General features: G+C 49.7%; 1 long non-coding RNA gene across 1 annotated transcript in view; it reads left to right on the forward strand.

Annotated features, from left to right (window-relative positions):
* Nucleotides 1–26264, forward strand: part of LOC142491220 (uncharacterized) — a 175621-nt gene extending 149357 nt beyond the window's left edge. Inside the window, exons 2-3 of the long non-coding RNA XR_012800351.1 lie at nucleotides 7718–8047; nucleotides 26006–26264. This is a non-coding gene — a long non-coding RNA (uncharacterized LOC142491220). The remainder of the gene's footprint in view (nucleotides 1–7717; nucleotides 8048–26005) is intronic.
* The last annotated feature ends 492 nt before the right edge of the window (nucleotides 26265–26756 follow it).

Genomic DNA, 26756 nt, shown 5'->3' on the forward strand with positions numbered 1-26756 from the left:
CCTCCAGAAGCACGCACATTGTCACAGCCTGTATTATTGCTGCTAATATCAGCACCCGCGCGTTCTGAAGCCTGCACCCTGTGCATGTGGCGGCTGAACTTACTCCAGGGCCAGGATCCACAACGCTCTGTCAAGCAGACAGGTATGTACAGTAATGCTAGGTAATCCTAACATAACATTAAGCATTAACATGTATCCACAAAGGACAATAACACTATGCTAAGTGATATTTTCACCTGTATACAGCATTATGTTAACTGAACAGGCCATTAGTGTTAATAGGAGGATGCAAAATACATGCAAAAAAGGAGAAAGTACTGCAGTGTTGCGTTAATATATCATGATGCTATGTCTCCCCCAATGAGACAGTGAATGTGTTTGCGTATAATTAGCTTTGCGGATATATATTAAATCAGGGAAAATAATGTCTGTTCCTTTCTTAGTTCAGTGTTAAACTGGGTCTCCCCGAATTTATCATGGGCATTATGTCGTAGTATTGCACACATTTTTATTTTCTTCACTGAGTTGAATTTTTTTCTGTGCAGTTTTTAAATTCACATTTTTAGTCCGTCAAAGTTTCCACACTATTGTACAGCACATACAGACCCGCACACACCTAAGCTGTCACACCGACATGTTCTGACCTTGTGGTTTTCCTGTCATCTGATACCTGATGTGGGCAGCAGAGCTCCGGCCATCAGTGACAATGTTAACCCATTAGTGAAAGAAGTTGACCGTCAGCAGGTGGATGAGCAGGGTGTTGCTCACCTTGAAGGAGTTAATAACTAGATGGAAATAAACGACATATTATAGTAACAGAGATCTGCCCTGCACACGTCTCCTGCCCAGCACACTGTATAATGCCTTATACTGGGATGCTGCTGCTTTTGGGGTTCCTGCACACAGGTATGTTACTCAGTACTTAAAATCAGGGATCTGCCACTAGTTTTCCAAAGGGGCCGGGTCAGAAAACATTTAGTAACAGAAGGTCCACAACAGTATTATAATGCAATGCTGAATACATTTAAACACAACTTGGGATACTGAAACATTGTGCAGGGAGTTGTAACATCTGTGCCATATTATGTTACATTTGCTTAGCTCACAGGTGAGTGTCTGCTGTGGCTGTTTAGGCAAGTTCAATTAAATGAACAGAACTAGCCAGGCCGCCGGCCGCCAGTGGAAGGGCCCGGCTTTAAACCAATGGGGATAGGATCCAACCTCTGTGAGCTTCAATAACAGGGACAGGGCTGTGTCATGCAGTGAATCTCTGTGTGTAACTAATTAAACGTGGAAGTCTGTGTCCTGTCCAGTGGTCACTGATTAAATTATCAGCGTTACTAACACTTTGGGTCCGTGTATCACGGTAAAAAAAGAAAGTTTGATTTGACGCACTCTAACATATTGTGTTTATAGTTGGGAGACATGAAGGAGTCATTGCATTGGATTCAGACTATGGGCTCGATGCAGTAAGCACCGAAAAAGCACTCTCGGCAGGGGTTCAATATAGACATGATTTTGGCGTGTTGCCCTCGCAGTATTCAGGAAGGGCCGAATCCCTGGCAAATCACTGCAAAAGCAACACGCCGAGTAGCCGGTGGCGAGACAGTCTGTCTGCCGATAACCAGGCGATACGCTGTCCCCTGCCGAGATGTGTCTGCAGCAGAGAGAGATCCGCCGCTCTCTCTGCGCAAACCTCGGCAAAATAACAAATATTTTAAATCAATTTGTATTCATAGTGTACATGTGCAGGGGGTCTCCGGAGCTGAACCGCATTGGTTTCAGGTCCGAGATCCCCTGCTTCCCGAGATACAGGCCCCGTTATGAGGTGCCGCTATCCTCCTGCATTTAAGGTCCCGATCACGTGACCGCGGAATGTAAACATAGCAGAGGGATACCGGCACCCCCTAAAGGGGCCTGTATCTCGGGAAGCAGGGGGTCCCCGGACCTAAAACCAAAGCGGTTCAGCTCCGGAGACCCTCTGCACATCTACACTACTGCACCGACACACTTTATTCGAGCAAATACCCGGTATGTACCTGGCAGATACCTGGAATGCGCCACTCCTAACCTCTGACAAGCCCCGTTGCATTTGCCTTCCCAGCCTGGGTTCATGCCTGGCTGATGGGCGGCTGATCTGTTAAATGATAATGATTAGGATTTAATAGGCTGCAATGCTTCGCGTGTCTACCAGATGGCATAAATTCATGAATTGTAATGCAGTTTATATATATATACTGTGCAGTATTGCAGCCAGCGGGAATAAAATGCTTCAATCCCTGCTTGGAAAATAACTCAATGTACTCGGGCAGAAAACAGTCACAAACCTCAATACACCCGGGTATACCCGAATTCGTGGGACTAGCCAAGCTCGAATAAAGTGTGTCGCCAGTGTATGAGTAAAACATACATATAAATAAACAATCATTCCTTACCTTTGCATCTATCTGCTATGGTAATGAGGCAGCATTAATGTATTTTTAATAATAGTGTGCGGGAGCAGGGGGTCCCCTGAGCATAACCGCATTGATTTGTGGATCAGGGACCCCCTGCTTCCCGAGTTACAGGCCCCGGTATGGGTCATCGGATGCCAGTGTCGCCGCCATCTTTATAGCATCCCATACGCGACGTGCCCGCAAAACCCACCCTGAAACTCCCAGCCCTGCAATCTCTGCTTGCTGGCGCTCCTGGAAAAGCAAAAACACATACATTCTTTTTGTCGCATAATTTACACACACTCACAGTAATGCATGTGTGACAGCTAGGTCCAAGAGCTGATACTCTAGGACCACAAAACACGGTTCAGGGGCAACCAAGTTGGCTTAACCTTTATTATTAAGCCTGGTTACCCTCTCACCGTCCCTTTCACCACTCCTTAGAAAAGACATTATGGAACTAGAGAGAGTGCAGAGAAGAGCCACCAAATTAATACAGGGGATGGACAATCTAACTTATGAGGAGAGGCTAGCTAAATTAGATTTATTTATATTAGAAAAGAGGCGTCTAAGAGGGGATATGATAACTATATACAAATATATTTGGGGACAGTACAAGGAGCTTTCAAAGCACTATTCATCCCACGGGCAGTACAAAGGACTCAGGCCATCCCTTTAGGTTGGAGAAGAGGAGATTTTACCAGCAACAAAGGAAAGGGTTCTTTACCGTAAGAAACGCCATCCAAAGAAAAAATTAATTGACGGCAACTCCAGGTAAAAAATAAAAGGATTTTAATTAATCATTTCACAATGGTGATGAAAGAACCAACGAGTAGAGGGAAAGATGGAAATGATAATAATACATTTATTCACTCACACGGCCACGCACACATGGCCGTGTAAGTGAATACATTTATTATTATCATTTCAATCTTTCCCTCTACCACCCTGATTATATTGAATCCATATGGTCGCTTGAAATTATTCTAGACGCATTTTAATCTATTTTTGTATTCGTTTTTCCTGTGCGCGCGCTGTTTCCACCTCACCATATACATATATATAGGATATACACTGTATTGAAGTGTGTGGATTTGGAGGCTGATTTCTCTGTGCATTGAGATGAGTGAGAGAGAGTGCTTACAGGAAGGAGGTAAAGACAAACCCTTCGTTGATGCCAGATGGGTAATGTGTGTTGAGCAGATAAATCCATCTGGCCTCACGCTGCAGGAGTTTCTTGTCCCAGTTGCCCCTGCCGATACTAGGGGGGATATGATCTATACCTTGGAAACTAAGTGTATTCATGTTCCCTGCGTGATGTTCTCTAACGTGGCGAGAAATAGGGGTGTCTAGTGCGTTCCTTATGGATCCCATGTGCTCCAGGATACGTCTTCGAAGTTCTCTCTTTGTCTTCCCTACATATTTTTTCCGCATTTACAGGTTGCCAGGTGTATGATCCCTCTACTCTTGCAGTTAATAAAGTGTTTTACATTATAGGTTTCAGCCTCCAATCCACACACTTCAATACAGTGTATATCCTACTTACTTTGGTCAGACAAGGGTGCAGTATCTATGCACCACCACATATCGGCAATATGCGTCTCACGATCGCTATGGCAACCACTGGGTACAAAAAAGCGAGTGAGAACGCAGTTACGCCCACCCTGGAAGAAGTCACAGGAAGTGACGAAACATGCGGCATGTCGGGTCTTTTGCCGACAAGTAATTACTCTACCCCAAACCTCCTGCAGTTCATTTAGAACGAAACTATACTATCCAACCTGTTACACCCATTTAAAGAGGTGTTAGCACTGCCATAGGGCAGTGCATCTTTGGGATACTAAATCGGTACTATCAGCCTCTGAGGGGGAAATTAGACTTACCAACTTTGATCTCCTTATGAACGAGACACCCAGCACAGTATATGCAAAGTGAACGCAGCAAGTATTCTAGCAGTGTGATAAACACCAAATCTACACTGCTTTCTACAATTTACACAACTACAAATACTGGTATTAAAACCTGAATGGTGTGAAAAATTCAGAATATAGGCTAGACCATAGTCCCGCTTGCAATATATATATAGGGTCTACACACTGAAGGAAAATACTGTGTGAGGCACTATCCCGCTCAGAGCAAAAAGGGAAAAAAATGACAAACGTGCAACCACAATAAAACCAGTTTCAACACAGTATGCCATCCCAAATCACAAACGTTGTACCTATCTGCCTATGACAGAAACATCAAGTACATTATTTGGGATGCTGCGAGGTCCGAAATAAATACAGCCAGTGTTTTTTATACACACAATCTTCCCCGTGTGTGACGCATGCGCGGTCCGCACTCCAAAATAGAGCACCACGTGGGGCACCGTTCCGCTTAGAATAAATGTAGCCAGCCTGCTACAATTTTTCCTAAGAACATGTACACTATGCTGCCCGCTTTATATCAATCTAGGAGCACTTGAGGATTAACTGAGTCATAATATACTTACGAACCGAAGCGGCAGCCGGCTCCTTCCCTGACGCATGCGCAGTCTGACCCCTGGACTAGACGGACAGAGCTAATGCATTGGGTATATTTCCCACGCATGCGCAGTGTATACTTACACAGGGGCAATATATATATACCTATGTACATGCCAACAATATAACAATGACTATATTGGAACCACAGTGCCTTTGCTTTTACAAAAGACACATACTGCACCGACACACTTTATTCGAGCAAATACCCAGTTTGTACCTGGCAGATACCTGGAATGCGCCGCTCCTCACCTCTGACAAGCCCCGTTGTGTTTGCCTTCCCAGCCTGGGTTCATGCCTGGCTGACGGGCGGCTGATCTGTTAAATGATAATGATTAGGATTTAATAGGCTGCAATGCTTCACGTGTCTACCAGATGGCATAAATTCATGAATTGTAATGCAGTATATATATATATATACTGTGCAGTATTGCAGCCAGCGGGAATAAAATGCTTCAATCTCTGCCTGGAAAATACCTCAATGCACTCGGGCAGAAAACAGTCACAAACCTCAATACACCCAGGTATACCCGAATTCGTGGGACTAGCCGAGCTCGAATAAAGTGTGTCGCCAGTGTATAATAAACTGGTCACAACTACAACTGGTTGTCAAATGCCTGAAAAAAGTATCTAACTATACACAGGGAGCGCCTCAGCTCTGCTTCCTACTGCTTATATTAGCAATTATACATTCGGTGCCAGTATACTTGCTACTTAGTACGAACATCTAACACAACCCCACAATAACCATCACGTTTCGGATTTTAACAAAAAATGAAACCAATAAGGCTTTTTTGGTAGCAACATAGCCTCTCTGCTATATATGTAACTGAATAATCCCAATAGAGATTACATATTCCCATAACCTGTATGGCTCAATAAGGGGTCCTTTCTACATACAGTTAACCCCCGACAAACCACTATATCTGTTGTCTGTGGCCACTACAGTCTCTGGCCTTTAAACATACAGTATAATGGAAACCTATATATGGAACAGGGATACAGGGAACTCTAAGAATTAAAATTCATTATATTAACAGGTACAAGGGAGTACCCAGAACCTGACCCATTCCCTGAAGGAAATATAGAACCCCCTTTATATCTACACAAGATATGTGTTACTATATGTATCTGTAACACGGATACTAGGGTCTGGAGCAGGGACACAGGGACCTGAAGATCAACAGATAATTCTGGAGCTTAACTCGAGTAAGATTAGTACATAAGAACAACAGGAGACATAAGGGAGAGTACGAATAGACCTTAGTTGTCTTTTTTATTCAGTATATAGAACCTACTGTATACTGTTTTAATTACACCACGATTTACTAAAATTAAATAAAATGAACATAGTACACTATTTTCACCCCTGACCATTTATAACATAAAGGTCTGCGGTGCGCCTACTAAAGGGACTCTTTAGTGTATTTTCTTTTGATACACACATCTAGCCATCCCTACTATCCCTAGGCAGCACGCTTTCTCCAGCAAGGGGTTTAGAGCGAGGTTTTCCTTCTATAGTATCAGTGGAATCCAACATTCATTTCACACCTTACTTACAGAAGTAACATGGTACAGTAGTTTTGTTAGAAAAAAACTTCATTTAATATTTAGGTAAATATAACCGAGTGAGATACTCATACCACATGTAGTGTAATCAGTTTAATAACCTGGTATTTGCGCTTATAATGATCCAGAGGAAGGCTAATAACAATAGCCAAGTACAACGTTAGATAATTATGTGTCACAAGAGAAACCCATTGTTGCATCATACAGATGTAGAAGACATCATTGTCCCCTCTGCCGTGTAATAGGGAGCTATGCTGGTATATTCTGACCAGCCCTGGCACTGAATCCTATGGAAACTCTCAGGTCTCCTGCGTAGTAACGGAATATGTTGTGTTTTTTGGGGACACAATGTCCCACGTTACATGTGTAGGCTCGGACTGTATCACTGGTTCCCTTTCTCAGTGATCTTTCTATAGCGATTACCCTGCAGCTCACACTGCGAGTGACACACATTATCCCAAGTCTGCATTATATCCTGACCCTCATGTCTGTGTATTCTAACCCTGGCTTTAGGAAATAAATAGCAGATAAAAAAGAAAGAGCTGTCCTGCTTGAGAGAGCGCATATTCTGCGTGGAACGCGTGGGAGGACTAGTTTTTTAACCACCTGTCTATGTTCTTAATAAAGTCTTATTATTTTTCCACGAGTTTGGGTACCCCATTTTTTTCATTGCTTGTGGACCATCTCGCACGAGTGCCTCGGAGAAACCTCCACTGCTACTTTAGGAAATAAATGGCAGATGAGGTTTAATATTAATACAGATCATTTTAAGGTTATTCATTTGGGAAGTTACCCTCATTATTGTTGTCTTTTGCTAAATAAAACTTAAAATATATATATATATATAAAAAAAAAAGATTTTAATGTAAAATATGAATTTAAGAAAAAAAAATTATATATATATATAATAGGAATAGCATAGAAAGGAACCAAAGGCACTCCATAATAAAAGTTATTGGTGTGGGTGCATATCCTATAATGGAATATAAGCAATACGATACCGTTTGGGAACGAAATCAGCAGGCAGCACTCCAGAATTGATCAAACAAGAGTTGTTTGATCAATTCTGGAGTGCTGCCTGCTGATTTCGTTCCCAAACGGTATCGTATTGCATATAATAGGAATAAGTATGGAAAATCTCCTGAGTAAAAAATATCTGCATCTCTAATGGTCACATACCTCACACAGGTGCAGCTGATGTCCGCGTCCTGCAGACCCCTCCGTCCCTTGTCCTGCAGACGGGTCACACAGCAGAGATGACCTGTACCCTGGAAGCTGCACAGAGCTCCTGGAGATTTTTATATTACTGGAATGTGAATGGATCCCAGAAATACACCACATTGCAGAATTCCACCCGAATCACTATCGCCTCCAGCTCTGCTCTGTCCAGCTCCCTCAGTATCTCCTCAGTCACTCCCAGGGATACAGGGCTGTATCTGTGCTCTTGTGTGAGGGTGAAGGGTGATGGCGCAGCACATCAGGAATACACAGGGACAGGGACACACCTGCTTGTCACAGGTAAGGTACAAACCCTGCCTATTTATTCACCCAGAAATCCCTGCACTGATTTACTAAACTTTAACATCATTTGTGGGTGCATTTTATGTTTGTTTGGCTCATCATAAACATTGATTTTTTTTTTTTTGGTTCGTCCTATCGCCCATTAATACAAAGTGAGTGAGTACTTCAGCATTAGGTAATAATCTCCTTATTAACAAAATACATTACAGAAAAACTTGAGATTAGTTTAGGGGTAAGAGATGCATAGACACAGATGTGGGTTCTTCTGCTGCTTAGCCTCCCCGTCCCGCTTGTTCACTGATCTGCGCGGCCTTTCTGATTTTTTACTAAGTAAATATAACCGGTACACCAGTATTTTCTGACGTTAGGAAGAGAGCTTGGTCTTTAAAACTTGTGTTTAAACTGGCAATCCCTTGTAGGAGCAAAATGTATTAATGGCAGTAACATGTTTAGGGAGTCAATTCCTCCTAGGAGCAAAATGTATTAATGGCAGTGACATGTTTAGGGAGTTTATCCCTTGTAGGAGCAAAATGAATTAATGGCAGTGACATGGTTAAGGGGTCCGTCCCTCCTAGGGCGGATAATAATGTCTATGATGAGGTTTGGTCCCAAACCTCTGATACAACTCTGCAGTGACCACTGTGTCTCTGTCTTAACACACGCCCGGAAAGGGGAAAACACAAAAACTGGTTTTATTACACAAAGTACAATATGATCATACAAGGTTACTGGGCCCAAGAGCTAACTCTCTGGGACCCTTGTACACGGAGCAGGGGTAACCACACAGGCTTTATTATAGAGCCTGGTTACCCCCTCCCGGCACACCGGTCCTGCAGCTATTTCCTATAAGGGTTCCTAAACACACAGGACACCCCTAGCTTATAAATTCACAGGGACAGTTTAAGGCAACGTGGTTACAGGGGATACATTAACACACTTTCTGGCCCTATGGGCTAACACAGGTAGCCCTTACATACGTTTTTTAGGGGCAGCCAGCCGGGCTTCAAAGTTATTATGAAGGTCGGCTACCCCTATCGTCACAATATTAGATTCACAGTATTTATAATAGAGGTGCAAAACAGGAATATATAGAGAGATAAATAACAGAAGAAAACAGGTCTCTGAATGCTGCCCTCTCATATACAATTAAATTGTTGTAATGAATTAGTTAATAATGAACCTTTATTGTGTATATATTAAAATGTTGGCAGAATCTACTATATATTTCTGAAAGCACTGTATGTCTGCGTCCCTAGCGGCAATCTCATTGGTCCCTTGGCCCACCCGCCCCCGCACACCTCTTATTGGGCTCACACACTCACACCACCCCCTTGGCCCGCCCCCCACACCTCTCATTGGCCTGAGGCGGAGTGACGGGCCAAAGGTCCAAAAAAAAAAAAAAAAAACACACACACCTCTGTCCTCTCCCCCCCCCCATCACACTCACCTCCCCCCCTCCCCGGTGCTCACCTCCCTCCCGCTCCACTCCCTCCCCGGCGGGGGGACACGCGCCCACCTAAGACGCGCCCGGAAGCCGCTCCACTCCCTCCCGCTCCACTCCCGCACTCACCTCCCTCCCGCTCCACTCCCGCACTCACCTCCCTCCCGCTCCACTCCCGCACTCACCTCCCTCCCGCTCCACTCCCTCCCGCTCCACACCACTCCCTCCCGCTACACACCACTCCCTCCCGCTCCACTCCCGCACTCACCTCCCACTCCACTCCCTCCCTCCCGCTCCACTCACCTCCCTCCCGCTACACACCACTCCCTCCCGCTCCATTCCCTCCCCGGCGGGGGAACAGGCAGGCTGCCACGCGGCGCGTAAGATGGCGGACCCCCTTCCTCCCTCGCGCTCCATTCCCTCGCGCTCCATTCCCTCGCGCTCCATTCCCTCGCGCTCCATTCCCTCCCGCTCCATTCCCTCCCGCTTCACTCACCTCCCTCCCGCTCCACTCCCTCCCCGGCGGGGGATCAGGCTGCCACGTGGCGCGTAAGATGGCGGACCCCCTTCCTCCCTCGTGGCACCGAGTGAGAAGATGGCGGCGGCAGGAAGTACAGGTAGGTGTCGCGTGTGTCGCTCCCCCACCTCCCCCCCACCTGCGGCGTGTGTGTGTGTGTGTGTGTGTGTGTATGTGTGTGTGTGTGTGTGTGTGTGTGTGTGTGTGTATGACTGCGTGTGTGCGACACTGCCCCCCATCCTGTCCACTGCCCCCCCTCCTGTCCACTGCCCCCCTCCTGTCCACTGCCCCCCCTCCTGTCCACTGCCCCCCCTCCTGTACACAGCCCCCCTCCTGTACACAGCCCCCCCTCCTGTCCACTGCCCCCCCTCCTGTCCCCTGCCCCCTCTCCTGTCCACTGCCCCCCTCTCCTGTCAACTGCCCCCCCTCTCCTGTCCACTGCCCCCCCTCCTGTCCACTGCCCCCCCCTCCTGTCCACTGCCCCCCCCCTCCTGTCCACTGCCCCCCCCTCCTGTCCACTGCCCCCCCTCCTGTCCACTGCCCCCCCCTCCTGTCCACTGTCCCCCCTCCTGTCCACTGCCCCCCCTCCTGTCCACTGCCCCCCTCCTGTCCACTGCCCCCCCTCTCCTGTCCACTGCCCCCCCTCCTGTCCACTGCCCCCCTTCCTGTCCAATGCCCACCCCCTCCTGTCCACTGTCCCCCCCCTCCTGTCCACTGTCCCCCCCTCCTGTCCACTCCCCCCCCCCTCCTGTCCACTGTCCCACCACTCCTGTCCACTGTCCGTCCCCCCCCTCCTGTCCACTGTCCCCCCCCTCCTGTCCACTGTCCATCCCCCCTCCTGTCCACTGTCCGTCCCCCCCCTCCTGTCCACTGTCCGTCCCCCCCTCCTGTCCACTGTCCGTCCCCCCCCTCCTGTCTACTGTCCGTCCCCCCCCTCTGTCTACTGTCCGTCCCCCCCTCCTGTCTACTGTCCGTCCCCCCCCCTCCTGTCTACTGTCCATCCCCCCCCCCCTGTCCACTGTTCGTTCCCCCCCTCCTGTCCACTGTTCGTCCCCCCCTCCTGTCCACTGTTCGTCCCCCCCCTCTTGTCCACTGTTCATCCCCCCCCTCCTGTCCACTGTTCGTCCCCCTCCTCCTGTCCACTGTTCGTCCCCCCCCTCCTGTCCACTGTTCGTCCCCCCCTCCTGTCCACTGTTCGTCCCTCCCCTCTGGGGAGAACGGAGAAAGAGGGAGAGAGAAGGGAGCGGGAAAGGACTTCCGGTGACGTCACAGCCGATGGTCTGCTAGTGGAGGAGCTCCCGGCGCCCTCACCAATATAAATAATAGAATAAGCTTATTCCCCACCCCAAACCCCCCGAAAATCGATCCCACCCCGAGAACTCACACTGGAGAGATGGCAGGGAAGCCGCAGAGGAAGAGTCAATGCCCCGTCACCAAGTTCTTCGCTCCGGCGCAACGCCTAGCTGAGATCAGCTCCGAGGAGCAAGATGGCGCCGGAGAAGAACCGGAGCACGAGGTGCGCAGCGGCCGACAGAGCCCGACTGACTCAGATCCCCCCGTCCTAAATAAAGACTTTTTTGATGCCCTAATTATTAAAATGAGGAGGGGAGTTCAAGAGGACACGGAAAAGGCCCTCCAAACCATCCGGGCAGAAGTAGAAGCACTGACGGAGCGGACGGAAGACCTGGAGGTTAAGATGGAGGTAGCCTCAAATGAACAGGCTGAGACACGCGAAGAAGTACTGAGATGTGGAGAGGCGATTCAGCATATACAGGACAAGTTAGAGGACATGGAGAACAGGGAGCGAAGGCAAAACATCCGCCTCAAAAACATCCCAGAAACTATCTCTCACGAAGAACTCCAACCATTCCTCCGCAGACTCTTTCTGCAGCTCGTCCCTGATCTATCAGATCATGACCTGCACACGGACCGTGCCCACAGAGCCCTGGCCCCGAAATCATCGGACCCAAACCGACACAGAGATGTGGTGCTGAGAATGCACGCATACTCTGCTAAAGACCGCATCATGGCGGCGGCTAGAGAAATGAGGACTGTGACCATGGACGGGGCACAAATCCAACTCTACAACGACCTTTCCCAGATAACAATGAATAAAAGAAACGCGCTGCGCCCACTTACCTCCTACCTCAGAGACCAGGGGGTAAAGTATCGCTGGGGGTTCCCCTTCAAATTAGTGGTGCTCGTAATGGCCGCCACCACACAGTGACAACCCCTGAAGGCGCTAAAAACTTCCTGAAAGCTCTAGGGATCCCTCTCCCACCACAGAAGAGCAGCCGCCCCAATACCGAGGAGACGTCAGAGACGCCCCCACAAGAAGCCCCCCGAACATCGGAGAGACTGGCGAGCCAGCGGCAACGGTGAATCCGGATGATCCAGACAACTACGAGGCCCAAGAAAAACACAAGAGGCCCCCACAGTCATCCCACGCGGACCCAGAGGCCCTGAAGATAACAGCAAACACCCAACGCAAGAACCCTCAGTGCACAAAGCACCCCTCTGGCCCCGAGAGGCCCCGCAACTCCCACCCCACGAACTATCTCCCCCTCCCCACCCCCCCCCAGTCCCCCCCCTCCAGTCCCCCCCCCCTCCACTCCTCACCACTCTCCCCCTCCTCTCTTCCCTCCCCCCCCGCCACTATCTACCCAAAGCCCTCTCCTACCCCCCGTCCCCCCACGAGTAAAACGTCCACTCACCTTTTCTGTCTCTCCCCGAGACCGAGGGGAATAGAGGCCCCACCCGTGGTGTCTCGGACTGCAACGGGAGGAAACGGCATCCGCGCTGCTCCTCCCCGGACGCGGTCTTCTCGTGACACTTACGTGCTCCAGAGCTGCACCAACGAAGATCCGGGCTCCGGAGACGCGGGTCAGCTGCTGCACACCTACACAGGCACACCTGGTCGGTGCTCCTGACGAGCATGAAGTGCCCTGGATTCCTGATTCAATGTGCCCGCACGCCAAGATAACAGAGCCAGAGACTCCTGCTATGGACACTGCAACCCAGGATTCGTTCCCGGAGCCACCCTTTCCCCCCCCCCTCTTCCACAAGGGGCAGGTTGTATAAACAGAAACTTCCCCCCCCCTCTCTCTCTCCCCTTATGATGTACCCCGATATTCCCCAAAGGTATATAAGATATCCTACCTCTCTGGTTTTCCACGACCCCCCGAGTTACCCCCCCCCCTCTCCCCTCTTACCGCCAAAACGAGGATATATGTGTACAAGATCTAGACCCAATTGAACACCCCTACTGAAACTCCCCCCCCAGAATTATAAGGCTCCCAACTGAACCCGCAATTGTATGGTCCCCCTCCTGAACCCCCTTGTCTCCCCTTGCCCCCCCCTTCACCCCTCTCCGCCCCGTATACTTCCCCCCACCCCCCCCCCCCTGAACAGAACCGGAGTAGCACCAGACACAACAGCTCACATCACAGCAATTGACACATCATATAAGCCTCAAGATTCAACCATACACCTCCAAACAACATCCCGGCACGAAACTAACCCCACCTCAGTGATAATTCCCAAATCCTAGAAAAGGCTATATACAATATGCCCCCCCCCACCCCCCCTCACTAATCAGACAAATTATTATGTTAGATAACCCCCCAAGTGTCCCTCCCGCCCCCCCCCCCACGGACAGCTTTCAGCCCTCCCCCCCCCCACCTACCCCCCTCCCCCCAAGAGAAGACCTGTACTATGCTTAACCATCGGTACTATGTTTATCCAGTCTGTATAGTTATATGCCAATGTATGACCAAATACTGACTGACTAGATGAAAAAGACATAATGCAAGAGACCCCTAGGCCTAGGAATGAGATTCCCCCCGAGAGCAATGTTTAAATAAAATGTCAAGGTCACGAATAATGTATGCTCCCTCCCCCCCCTCCCCCCCACCTGCCCCCCTCCCTCCCCCCCCCCCCCCCTAGAGGAGAAATGTCTTATGTCAAACCAACCGGTAATGCTACATATCAATGTATAAATGCATAGCCAAACAGCAATGTATAAGAGTGACCTCGGCCTGGGAATGGAACTCCCCCCGAGAGTAATGTTTAAACCAGCTGCCAACTATGTGTATCCTATATGCTCCCACCTCCCCACCCCCCCTCCCATCCCCCCCTCCTCCCTCTTCCCCCTCTCACCACACCTCCCCTCACTACCCCCCCCCTCTCCCCCCCCTCTCCCCCCCCTCTTTCTCCCCTCCCCCCCCCCTCAAAACCGAAATACTGCATGTATATCCACCTTTGCTTACTGCATATCAATGTACAATCACAAGGTTAATGTGGGAATCAACCTGAGGACATACCCCCACCAAAGAGTAACGCTGCCCTACCAGTGCAAACTATAAACACCAGACCCCCCCCTTCCCCCCCCTCTCCTCCTCCCTCCCTCCCCCCTCCCTCCCCCCCTCCCCCTCCCCCCCTCTCCCCCCTCTCTCCCCTCCTCCCCCCTCCCCCCCCCCCCTAGAGGAGAAATGTCTTATGTCAAACCAACCGGTAATGCTACATATCAATGTATAAATGCATAGCCAAACAGCAATGTATAAGAGTGACCTCGGCCTGGGAATGGAACTCCCCCCGAGAGTAATGTTTAAACCAGCTGCCAACTATGTGTATCCTATATGCTCCCACCTCCCTGCCCCCCCCTCCCATCCCCCCCTCCTCCCTCCTCCCCCTCTCACCACACCTCCCCTCCCTACCCCCCCCTCTCCCCCCCCTCTTTCTCCCCTCCCCCCACCCTCCCCCCCTCAAAACCGAAATATTGCATGTATATCCACCTTTGCTTACTGCATATCAATGTACAATCACAAGGTTAATGTGGGAATCAACCTGAGGACATACCCCCACTAAAGAGTAATGCTGCCCTACCAGCGCAAACTATAAACACCAGACCCCCCCTCCCCCCCCTCTCCTCCTCCCCCCCCTCCCTCCTACCCCCCTCCCCCCCTTCCTCCCCCCCTCCCCCCCCTCCCTCCCTCTCCCCCCCCCCTCCCTCCCCCTCCCCCTCCCCCCCTCCCCCCTCCCTCCTCCACCCCCCTCCTCCCCCCCCTCCTCCTCCGCCCCCCCTCCCCCTCCCCCCCTCCCCCTCCTCTTCCCCCCCTCCCCCTCCTCTTCCCCCCCTCCCCCTCCTCTTCCCCCCCCTCCCCCCCTCCCCCCCCCCGGGGAAACAAGAACGTAACACAAAAAAGGAAACAATGTTCGCAAAGGATGTAAAAGATCAGTTATAGTACTAACCGTAGGAGAGTAAGGCCTCCGTAAACCAGAGTTCTCCCTCCTTACTTAGGACCCTTCCCCCCCCCCCCCCTACTAGCAATAGGATGGGGGCGCCGGACCCTTCTTACTGGCTGCGGTCCGTGAGTGACGCCCCGAAAGTTCTCCTAGGGGTCTTTTTGCACCCCAGCCCCTTGACACCAGAATGTCAAGAGGAACCTTTTTCGGGCTCCAGGATCGCCCACTCTCTTTCTTGTCCTCTTGTGTCTTCCCCCCCTCCCTCCCTCCCCCCCTCCCTCCCTCCCCCTCCACCCCATCCTCCCCCCGTCGGCCCTCCCCCAGCACCCCCCGCGGGAAAACCAGAAACTTCCCCCCGCACATGCACCCCGACGCTCAAATCAACCCTGACATGGGAATAACTCAGGGACAGGGGCTTATCCCCGAGACCCCCCCCCCCACTAATGGCGTCGATCAAAATTATTTCCTTGAATGTCAAAGGCCTTAACTCGGTCCGCAAACGCAAATTAGCCCTCCAAGAATTTAAAAAGACTAAAGGTGATATAATTTGCATTCAAGAAACCCATTATAACAACACAGACCCACCAAACACATTTAACCACACGTACCCCCAAGCGTTTTTTGCTTCCTCCCCCAGCAAGAAAAGAGGGGTGGCCATCCTGATTAAAAACAATATACCATTTGCCCCGACGCTGATAATCAAAGATCCCGAGGGACGATATATATTACTCCAAGGCACGCTCTCAGGCTCCCCCATAGCTATCCTTAATATTTATGCCCCAAACGCCAACCAAACTCAATTCCTACAGAACCTCCTTAGCACTCTCGACCAATCGACGCTCTCCTCCCTTCTCCTTGTCGGAGACGTAAATATGGTACTTAGTCCAGACCATGACAGATCAGACCAAACTACTGCCCCATACTCCACCCAACTACAGACAAAAGCCCAAAAATTCCAAGATATCCTCAGAGAGTACTCTCTGACAGACATTTGGCGGGCCCAGCACGCGGGTCAGCGGGACTACTCCTTCTACTCAACCCCCCATCAGTCTTACTCGAGGATCGACTATTTTCTAGGCACCAATAATGTTCTCCAGGCATCCTCCCACTCCGAAATAGGCCCAATAACGTGGTCCGACCATGCCCCTATCGCACTCACCCTCTCTCTGCCTTTCGTCAAGTCATTAACATATAATTGGAAACTTAACGACTCGCTTCTCAACGACCCACAAGTAGTCAAAACAATTAAGCAAAAACTGCTCACCTTTTTCCAAATAAACAAAGGCTCAGTACCTTCGGCAGCAACTCTATGGGAGGCCCACAAAGCCACCATCAGAGGGGAACTCATATCAATAGCCTCCTACAAGAAAAAACTTAAACAGAAAGCCCAGAATGAACTTACTGATAAAATTCTTGCGTTAGAGCGCTCACACAAGCTATCCCTATCGAAAAAGGTGCTCAGAGCACTCGAGAAAGCGAGATCCGACCTAAAATTGCTTCAACTTGACGAGGTAGAGAGAGCCCTGAAATGGACAAAACAGCGGTTTTACGATAGGGGCAACAAAGCGGACAAACTTCTGGCCTCCAAATTAAGAGGCATGAAAGCAAAGACCCAGATCACAAAGATCAGGACTAAAAGCGGTCTAATCTCTTATAATGAGAAAGATATCGCAAGTGAGTTTGCAGAGTTCTACACGGATCTCTACAACCTTCCCCCCACTGGCCACCCAAAGGATAACGCCAAAAATACCTCCGACTACCTAACCAAATGCAACCTCCCATCCCTCACACAAGAAGAACTCGAGTTCTTAAATAAGAAAATAACTCAAGAGGAACTAAAAAAAGCAATATCCTCACTTAAAATAGCTAAAACACCTGGACCGGATGGATTTACCAACGGTTATTATAAAAAATTTGTAGGCCCCCTGTCCCCTCATCTCCTAGAAATGTACAATTCCTTCATGCAGGATCAACAAATCCCAGACACTATGTCAGCAGCCAATCTGGCTATTATACATAAAGAGGGCAGAGACCCACTTCAATGCGGCAGCTACCGCCCAATATCCCTGCTAAACTCCGACCTCAAGCTTTTCAGCAAAATTCTCGCAAACAGGCTGAATCCTATTCTCCCAAGACTAATTCATATAGACCAGGTGGGATTTGTGTCAGGAAGACAGGCCTCTGACAACACCCGCAAAATTATTGATATAATAGACCACGTGCACCTCAAACAATCCCAGGCCCTGATACTAAGCCTCGACGCGGAGAAGGCCTTTGACCGCATCAGATGGTCCTACCTCGACCAAACGATGAGCCAATTCGGCTTCTCCGGACCATTTCTTGCTGGCGTCCGGGCCCTCTATACTAACCCAACAGCCCTACTAAAACTCCCGGGAGGCCGCTCCAACCCAATAAAAATACAAAACGGCACTAGACAAGGCTGCCCCCTCTCCCCTTTACTTTTCGCCCTATCCATAGAGCCCCTGGCCGCCCGAATTAGAACTGAACCCACTATTAAAGGTATCCCAATCGGAGACAGGGAATACAAAATATCCCTGTTCGCCGATGACATAATCCTCACCATGTTAGACCCCCTCACCTCCCTCCCTAACCTAGAAAAACTCCTCAACGAATTTGGCCAACTGTCAGACTATAAAGTCAATACTGACAAGTCGGAGGCGCTCAGCATCTCCCTACCGAACCCCGTTTGGTCAGCCCTACAAAAGAAATTTAAATACAAATGGAATAGTTCCCATATCAAGTACCTTGGAATTAAAATAGCGAGCTCATATAACTCATTATACCAAATTAACTACCCCCCCCTCTTCCGCCAAATCTTAAAAGATCTAGAGACCTGGCTAACCCACCAGATCTCCTGGTTCGGAAGAATAGTATCCACCAAAATGAATATCCTACCCCGTTTACTCTACTTCTTTCAGACCCTCCCCGTCCCTGTACCATTAGCAGAACTGAGGAATATCCAGGCCCATATCCTAAGGTTTATTTGGCAACAACGGAGAGCCAGGGCCCCACGGTCAGTACTCTTGGCCTCGAGGACGAGAGGGGGCCTGGGGGCACCGGACATACTCCGATACTACCAATCAGCCCAATTGAGGCAGGCGGTAGTATGGAACAGCCCCCCCACCTCCAATTGTTGGCTGGAGATAGAGACACACCACGCGTCCCCGAACACCCTCCCAACTCTATTGTGGTCCCCATCCCACAAAAACAAGAAATCGTTGAGACTCGGCCTCGGGGCTATGAGATGCACGTTGTCGACATGGTTAAAAACCAAAGGGAAATACGGCCTAGCTTCAACCCCCTCTCAATTGACCCCCTTATTCGGAAACCCGGACTTCCCACCCGGGTGTGCCCGAACCCAATTCAGCCAATTTCAAGGCTTAAACATCAGAGTGGTTGCGGATTTGCTGGAAAAAGACGAGGCCATGCCCCTCCTGGAACTAAGAGCTAAATTTTCGTCCCCCGATTTACCCACATTCCAATACCTACAGTTTCGACACTTCCTTAGAACCCAGTCCCCTACCCTAAAGTTCCCGCCACGCTCCAGATTCGAGACCCTCTGCCTCAAAGGCGAATACCAAAAGGGCCTCATATCGGAGATATATAAAACGCTCGAGGCATCCCAGCCCCCCCCCAATCACCTGTATATGCAGAAATGGAACGAAGCTCTAAATACCAACTTGGACCTTGAGGACTGGGAGGATATCTGGGAGGCAGCCACCAAAACATCAATTTGTTCCGTCACAAAAGAAAACATCTATAAAATATTATTTCACTGGTACCTGACCCCGAGTAGACTGAGCCAAATCTACCCAGGCACTTCAGATGAATGCTGGAGAGGTTGTGGTCAAAGGGGGGACATGTCCCATATTTGGTGGACATGCCCGGAGATCCAAAGATTCTGGTCCCGGATCCAGGGCCTCCTGACCGAGACCCTGGATATAGAAATACCCCTGGACCCGCTGACCTACGTGCTGGGAAAACCAATCGACAACCTCCCTGCCCCTGCTGCCAGACTCACAGCGGCAATATTGACGGCTGCGAGATGCTGTGTTGCGGCGGCGTGGAAGAAAATTAAAGCCCCCTCCAGAAGGACAGTGATCTCTAGGATAGACGGAATTATGACTATGGAAAAACTGACGGCAATGTTGAAACAAAAAACCCCACAATTTTATTCAGTCTGGGAACCTTGGCCAGGACTACCAACCCCCACATAAACCTTACAGCAACACCCATCCCCCCCCCCGACCAACGAACCTCAAAATCCTCCCCCCCCCCCCATACCCCCCCCCGTCCTCCCCCTCTCTCTTCCCAAAGTCGTTCCCAACTATCCACCCTTCCTTTGTCTCCCCCTCTTCTTTTCATCACTGAAAAAAGGAAAAGGGATTATTGTGTGTCGCTTACCTCTCCCATGTAATGTACATGTACTGCGCCGTATATACAAGTTGGCTTGTTAACCAGTTTCTGCAACATGTACCTACCCGCTGTATGACACCAATAAAGGAAAGATATTTAAAAAAAAAAAAAGAAGGGCGCGGGAAAGATGGCGGCGCCCGAAAGGACCGCCTTCCTCCCTCGCGGCGCCGAGTGAGAAGATGGCGGCGCCCGGAAGTACAGGTAGGTGTCGCGTGTGTGTCGCTCCCCCATTTCCACCCCCCCCACTTCCCCCCCCCACTTCTCCCCCCCTACTTCTCCCCCCCCCCACTTCTTTCCCCCCCACCTCCCAGAGCACGCTCTCTACGGCTCAACATCCCCGAGGAGCAGGAGGAGGGCGGCAGGGAGTTAATACCTCCTTTGTGCCACCGGGAGTCGGCGGAGGCCACGAGGGGGGAGAGAACCAGTGGCAGCCCAAGGAGCGCGGCATGCTGCCAGGTGATGAAATGCAGGGGGAGGAATCCATGCCTTTGACGCCCCCCCCCTGCCTTTGATGCCCCCCCTGCCTTTGACGCCCCCCCCTGCCTTTGACGACCCTGGCTTTGACGGCCCCCCCCCTGCCTTTGACGCCCCCCCCCTGCCTTTGACGCCCCCCTGCCTTTGACGCCCCCCCCCCTGCCTCCGGCCAACGCCGGGTATACACACACACACCTCTCCTCCTCCCCATCACACTCCCCTCCCCGGCGCTCACTCCCCCTGCCTTTCACGCCCCGCCTCCGGCCAACGCCAAGTATACACACACACACTGACTGACACACGTACTGATGCACGCACACAACCCCTGGCAGCCACACACACACAACCCCTGACAGCCACATGCACACACACCCTGACGCACGCACACACACTGACTGACACAGACACTTACTGACGCACGCACACTGACTGACGCACACACACACACGCACACTAACTGACGCGCACACACACTGACTGACACACACACAGTGACTGACGCACACACACACACACACACACACACACACACACACACACACACACACACACACACACACACACACACACACACACACACACACACACAATATCTGACACACACACACACACACATACTGTCTGTCACACACACACACACACACACACACACACACACACACACACACACACACACACACACACACACACACACACACACACACACACACACACACACACACACACACACACACACACACACACACACACACACACACTGTTTGTGACACACACACACACACACACACACACACACACACACACACACACACACACACACACACACACACACACACACACACACACACACACACACACACACACACACACTGACTGACACACACACACTGACTGACACACACACTGACTGACACACACACACACACACTGACTGACACACACACACACACACACACACACACACACACACACACTGACTGACACACACACACACACTGACTGACACACACACACACACACTGACACACACACACACACACACACACTGACACACACACACACACACACACACACACACACACACACACACTGACTGACACACACACACACTGACTGACACACACACACACACACACACACTGACTGACACACACACACACACTGACTCACACACACACACACACTGACTCACACACACTGACACACACACACACACTGACTCACACACACACACTGACTCTCACACACACACACTGACTGACACACACACACTGACTGACTGACACACACACTGACTGACTGACACACACACTGACTGACGCGCGCACACACTAACTGACTGACACACACACTGACTGACACACACACACTGACTGCGCACACACACACACACCGACTGACACACACACACCGACTGACGCGCGCGCACACACCCCCACACACACTGACTGACGCATGAACGCACACACACACTGACTGACGCACGCACACACACACACCGACTGACGCGCGCGCACACACCCCCACACACACTGACTGACGCACGCACACACACACTGACTGACGCACGCACACACACACACACTGACTGAGGCACACACACACGCACACACTGACTGTGTGTGCGTCAGTCACTCAGTCTGTGTGTGTTTGTGTTTCTGCGTCAGACTCACTGACGCGCGCGCGCACACACACTGCATGAAGCTGTAAAGGAGGGAGGGGGGAGACTGGATTGATGTGAATGGGGGACAAACAGAGAGAGGGGGGAAGAGAGAGAGAGAGAGGAGCGGGAACATTACATCCCTGGCAACGCCGGGTCTCTCAGCTAGTATTTAATAAAACAAAATAAGTGAGTGATAATAATATATACAGTGAATAGCACCATTAAAATGTGATTGTGCTCAGGGTAATTATTAAAGTGTGGCGTCTTCTTTCAGTATATAGATGTAGGTAATGTGTACATATAGCAATCCAAGTAGGTATACATTTGGACTGTTATCCTATACTTAGCCCAGTATCTAGTTTGCATGATCAATAGATAGCAGCATCTGCTGATGCTTCCATAACGGCCAGCTTAACCACTACACCAGCGAGTGTAGAAAGGATGGTGGTGCGGCCTGGTCACTATCCCAGTAAAGAGGAGGCCAGCCTGGTGTGGTTCGGCTATTGGGAGGGTTTTTTGTTTATGTTTCAGAGGAGGCCGAGTTATTTGGAATCGAAGGATTAAAAAATACAAATAGGTTGTTCAGTTTGGGGAATCCATCAAAGAATTTGGTGGCGCCGATGGTGAGACCTTTCGGATCAGTTTGCAGCGATCTCGCATGCGCATGAACGACCGGCAAGTACCGACCGGAGGCCCGTGCACAACAAACGGAATAAAAAACTGTGACAGAGCCCCAAGAACCGGGACTGTATTGGTCATTTAGTTAAACTCTTTGGCCAAAGCGTTATAAGCCTGCAGCCCACCAAGGCATGGCCCCTTTGCCGGTCCTAACTATATAACTATATTTATGTAGCACTGCCGTTTTCCCAGCCTCTTCCTGACAATCTTCTAGGGTATGTTTTGTATAAAAGGTGGACAAACACGTATATACACACAAGGGGCACTCAGCCCTCAACCTTCAGCAATTTATTTCTCCATCAGTGACACTACACATATTTAAACACTGTCACTTTAAATCAAAACAAACTCATAAAAATAACACCTATTCCCATTAGGGAAAACTAAATACACTGTAACTTTAACCCTTACTAACTGGATGGCTGGTAAGCCAGTTCCCACCCCAAAAAAATGCCCTGGCATATGCAACAATGACAACAGTCTCTGCACATAGCAATAAAGGGTTTTGCTTATCTGTTAGCCCAGGTTTTGAACAGACATCCCCGCTTCAGCGCGGTCTCATGGCCTTCCTTCTTCTTCCTGGGTTTGTCAACCCAGTCAGTCCCAGCAGACTCCGCGACCACTGTCCAGCGGGTCTAAGGAACTGTGACAGCCTTCCTTGCTGGCTGGCAGTCTGGCAGTCTGGCAGCTTCATGTGTCTCTTAAAACACGTTCTCATCCAGACTGATTAATTAGGCAGCAGCTGCTGTTGGCTATTCTAGGGGATTAACTCTGAGAGCTGGAAAGACCCATAGCTACTAGCTCCTTAGTCCATTAGGACAGTGACTCCATCACAATACTTTGTCATTTGGATGTAGCATTGGGCTTTTTATTTATTTTTGTTGTATTTAGAACATTTTGGTCACATCCAATAGCTCTCCTATTTACACAAATGTATATATAATGTGGTGGGTGTTGGGTTCAGAGCTTGCAGAACCGCAGAAATACTACAAATGTAAAAAATGTAATATCTGTAATTGTATGATCATTTTTTTAAAAAGTGGCAATAATTAACCTAATAAACATCCCGGTGCCATTACTTTATCCCAGCGCCATTACCTTATCCCGGCGCCATTACTTTATCCCGGTGCCATTACGTTATCCCGGTGCCATTACCTTATCCCGGTGCCATTACTTTATCCCGGTGCCATTACTTTATCCCAGTCCCGTTACTTTATCCCGGCGCCGTTACTTTATCCCGGTGCCATTACTTTATCCCAGTCCCGTTACTTTATCCCAGTGCCATTACTTTATCCCGGCGCCATTACTTTATCCCGGCGCCTTTACTTTATCCCGGCACCGTTACTTTATCCCGGCGCCGTTACTTTATCCCGGTGCCGTTACTTTATCCCAGTGCCGTTACTTTATCCCGGCGCCATTACTTTATCCCGGCGCCATTACTTTATCCCAGCGCCGTTACTTTATCCCGGTGCCTTTACTTTATCCTGGCGCCGTTACTTTATCCCGGCGCCGTTACTTTATCCCGGCGCCGTTACTTTATCCCAGTCCCGTTACTTTATCCCAGCGCCGTTACTTTATCCCGGCGCCATTACTTTATCCCGGTGCCATTACGTTATCCCAGTGCCATTACTTTATCCCGGTGCCATTACTTTATCCCGGCGCCATTACTTTATCCCGGTGCCATTACTTTATCCCGGTGCCATTACTTTATCCCAGTGCCATTACTTTATCCCGGCGCCATTACTTTATCCCGGTGCCATTACTTTATCCCGGTGCCGTTACTTTATCCCGGTGCCGTTACTTTATCCCGGTGCCGTTACTTTATCCCGGTGCCATTACTTTATCCCGGTGCCATTACTTTATCCCGGTGCCATTACTTTATCCCGGTGCCATTACTTTATCCCAGTGCCATTACTTTATCCCGGCGCCATTACTTTATCCCGGTGCCATTACTTTATCCCGGTGCCGTTACTTTATCCCGGTGCCGTTACTTTATCCCGGCGCCATTACTTTATCCCGGTGCCATTACTTTATCCCGGTGCCATTACTTTATCCCGGTGCCATTACTTTATCCCGGTGCCGTTACTTTATCCCGGTGCCGTTACTTTATCCCGGCGCCATTACTTTATCCCGGCGCCATTACTTTATCCCAGCGCCATTACTTTATCCCGGCGCCGTTACTTTATCCCGGCGCCATTACTTTATCCCGGCGCCATTACTTTATCCCGGTGCCGTTACTTTATCCCGGCGCCATTACTTTATCCCGGTGCCGTTACTTTATCCTGGCGCCGTTACTTTATCCCAGCGCCGTTACTTTATCCCAGCGCCGTTACTTTATCCCAGCGCCGTTACTTTATCCCGGTGCCATTACTTTATCCCGGTGCCATTACTTTATCCCGGTGCCATTACTTTATCCCGGTGCCATTACGTTATCCCAGTGCCATTACTTTATCCCGGTGCCATTACTTTATCCCGGTGCCATTACTTTATCCCGGTGCCATTACGTTATCCCGGTGGCATTACGTTATCCCGGTGGCATTACTTTATCCCGGTGCCATTACTTTATCCTGGTGGCATTACTTTATCCTGGTGGCATTACTTTATCCCGGTGCCATTACTTTATCCTGGTGCCGTTACTTTATCCCGGCGCCATTACTTTATCCCGGCGCCATTACTTTATCCCGGTGCCATTACTTTATCCCGGTGCCATTACTTTATCCCGGTGCCATTACGTTATCCCGGTGGCATTACTTTATCCCGGTGCCATTACGTTATCCCGGTGGCATTACTTTATCCCGGTGCCATTACTTTATCCTGGTGGCATTACTTTATCCCGGTGGCATTACTTTATCCCGGTGCCATTACTTTATCCCGGTGGCATTACTTTATCCCGGTGCCATTACGTTATCCCAGTGCCATTACTTTATCCCGGTGCCATTACGTTATCCCAGTGCCATTACTTTATCCCGGTGCCATTACTTTATCCCGGTGCCAATACTTTATCCCGGCGCCATTACTTTAGTCTGGTGCCAGCTGGGGCTGTCCCTTAAATACATACACGTATAACTTCTGCACTGCGGATATACTGGCACCATACAAATAAGAGATAATAATAATAATAATAATAATAATAATATACCATTGTTTTCAAATGTGCCGGTTGTCCTCATTAAATCTGTTTTCATCCCCTATCACCCATAGAGGGTAATTAATTAAATGCCGATAGTGCTAATTGGTGGAATATCATGTTGGAAACTCCCATGAAAGAAATGACCTTGCATCACTGAGACTGCGCCTGACATCACAACGTGACATAGTGACACGGTGACACGGTGACAGTAGCATGTGATTGCACATTACATCCTCTCACAGTGACACATTCACACCGTGGCAGAGAGAACCCACAGTATGGGCCATTAAGTCTATTCTCTTATTGCAGCGGGACACAAATAATATATTTTATCAATGTAATTCTGCACTAACAAGCTGCTTGTTTCCCAGGGACCCCTGCAATAACCCTGAGGATGGGAGCAGGGGGGCAGCTCCTTGTCTGCACGGCTGAGAGATTTTACCCTCCGGAGCTGAACATTTCCTGGAGCTTCTCCCTGGTGGGTCTCCAGACAGAGGAGAACCTAACAGAGAACGAGGACGGATATTATACAAAGACGTCCAGCGTGAACGTGACAGAGGAACTGAGGGAGCAGGAGAGCAACGGAGTGACCTGCCAACTGCAGCACCTCACCCTGACTGCACCCCTCAATAGAACACTGCATCTCCCAGGTAAGACAGGGAAGAGACAGCGAGTTCCCCGGGGTAATATGAGAGTAGAGGAAGCCTGGGCCATGGAGATCAGTCAGGGACACAGGTAAGGATAAGAGAGGGAGAAAGGAGCGCTAACGTTCAAATTCTAATATTTAAATAAAGGGAACTTCCTCGCCCAGTGGGTCAATATGGACACACAATGGGGGTCATGCACTAAGCAGTGATAAGTGCTTTTAAGTGAGATAAAAAGCCATTATAGCACGATACTGCAGTGTTATCACTGCTTTGTGAATCTCACAACAGGCAGTATCACACTATAAAGGCAGTTATCTCACTTAAAAGCACTTATCACTGCTTTGTGCATAGCACCCAGAAAACCCACTTATCACTGCTTAGTGCATGACCCCCAATGTATCTATATACAGATGCAGTGGCCGTTATTCGAACATTTCACAGAGCCGTTTTCGTGTGCTCTGTATTCCACGCGGCA

Source organism: Ascaphus truei, chromosome 3, assembly GCF_040206685.1.
Source record: "Ascaphus truei isolate aAscTru1 chromosome 3, aAscTru1.hap1, whole genome shotgun sequence".
Classification (NCBI taxonomy): domain Eukaryota; kingdom Metazoa; phylum Chordata; class Amphibia; order Anura; family Ascaphidae; genus Ascaphus; species Ascaphus truei.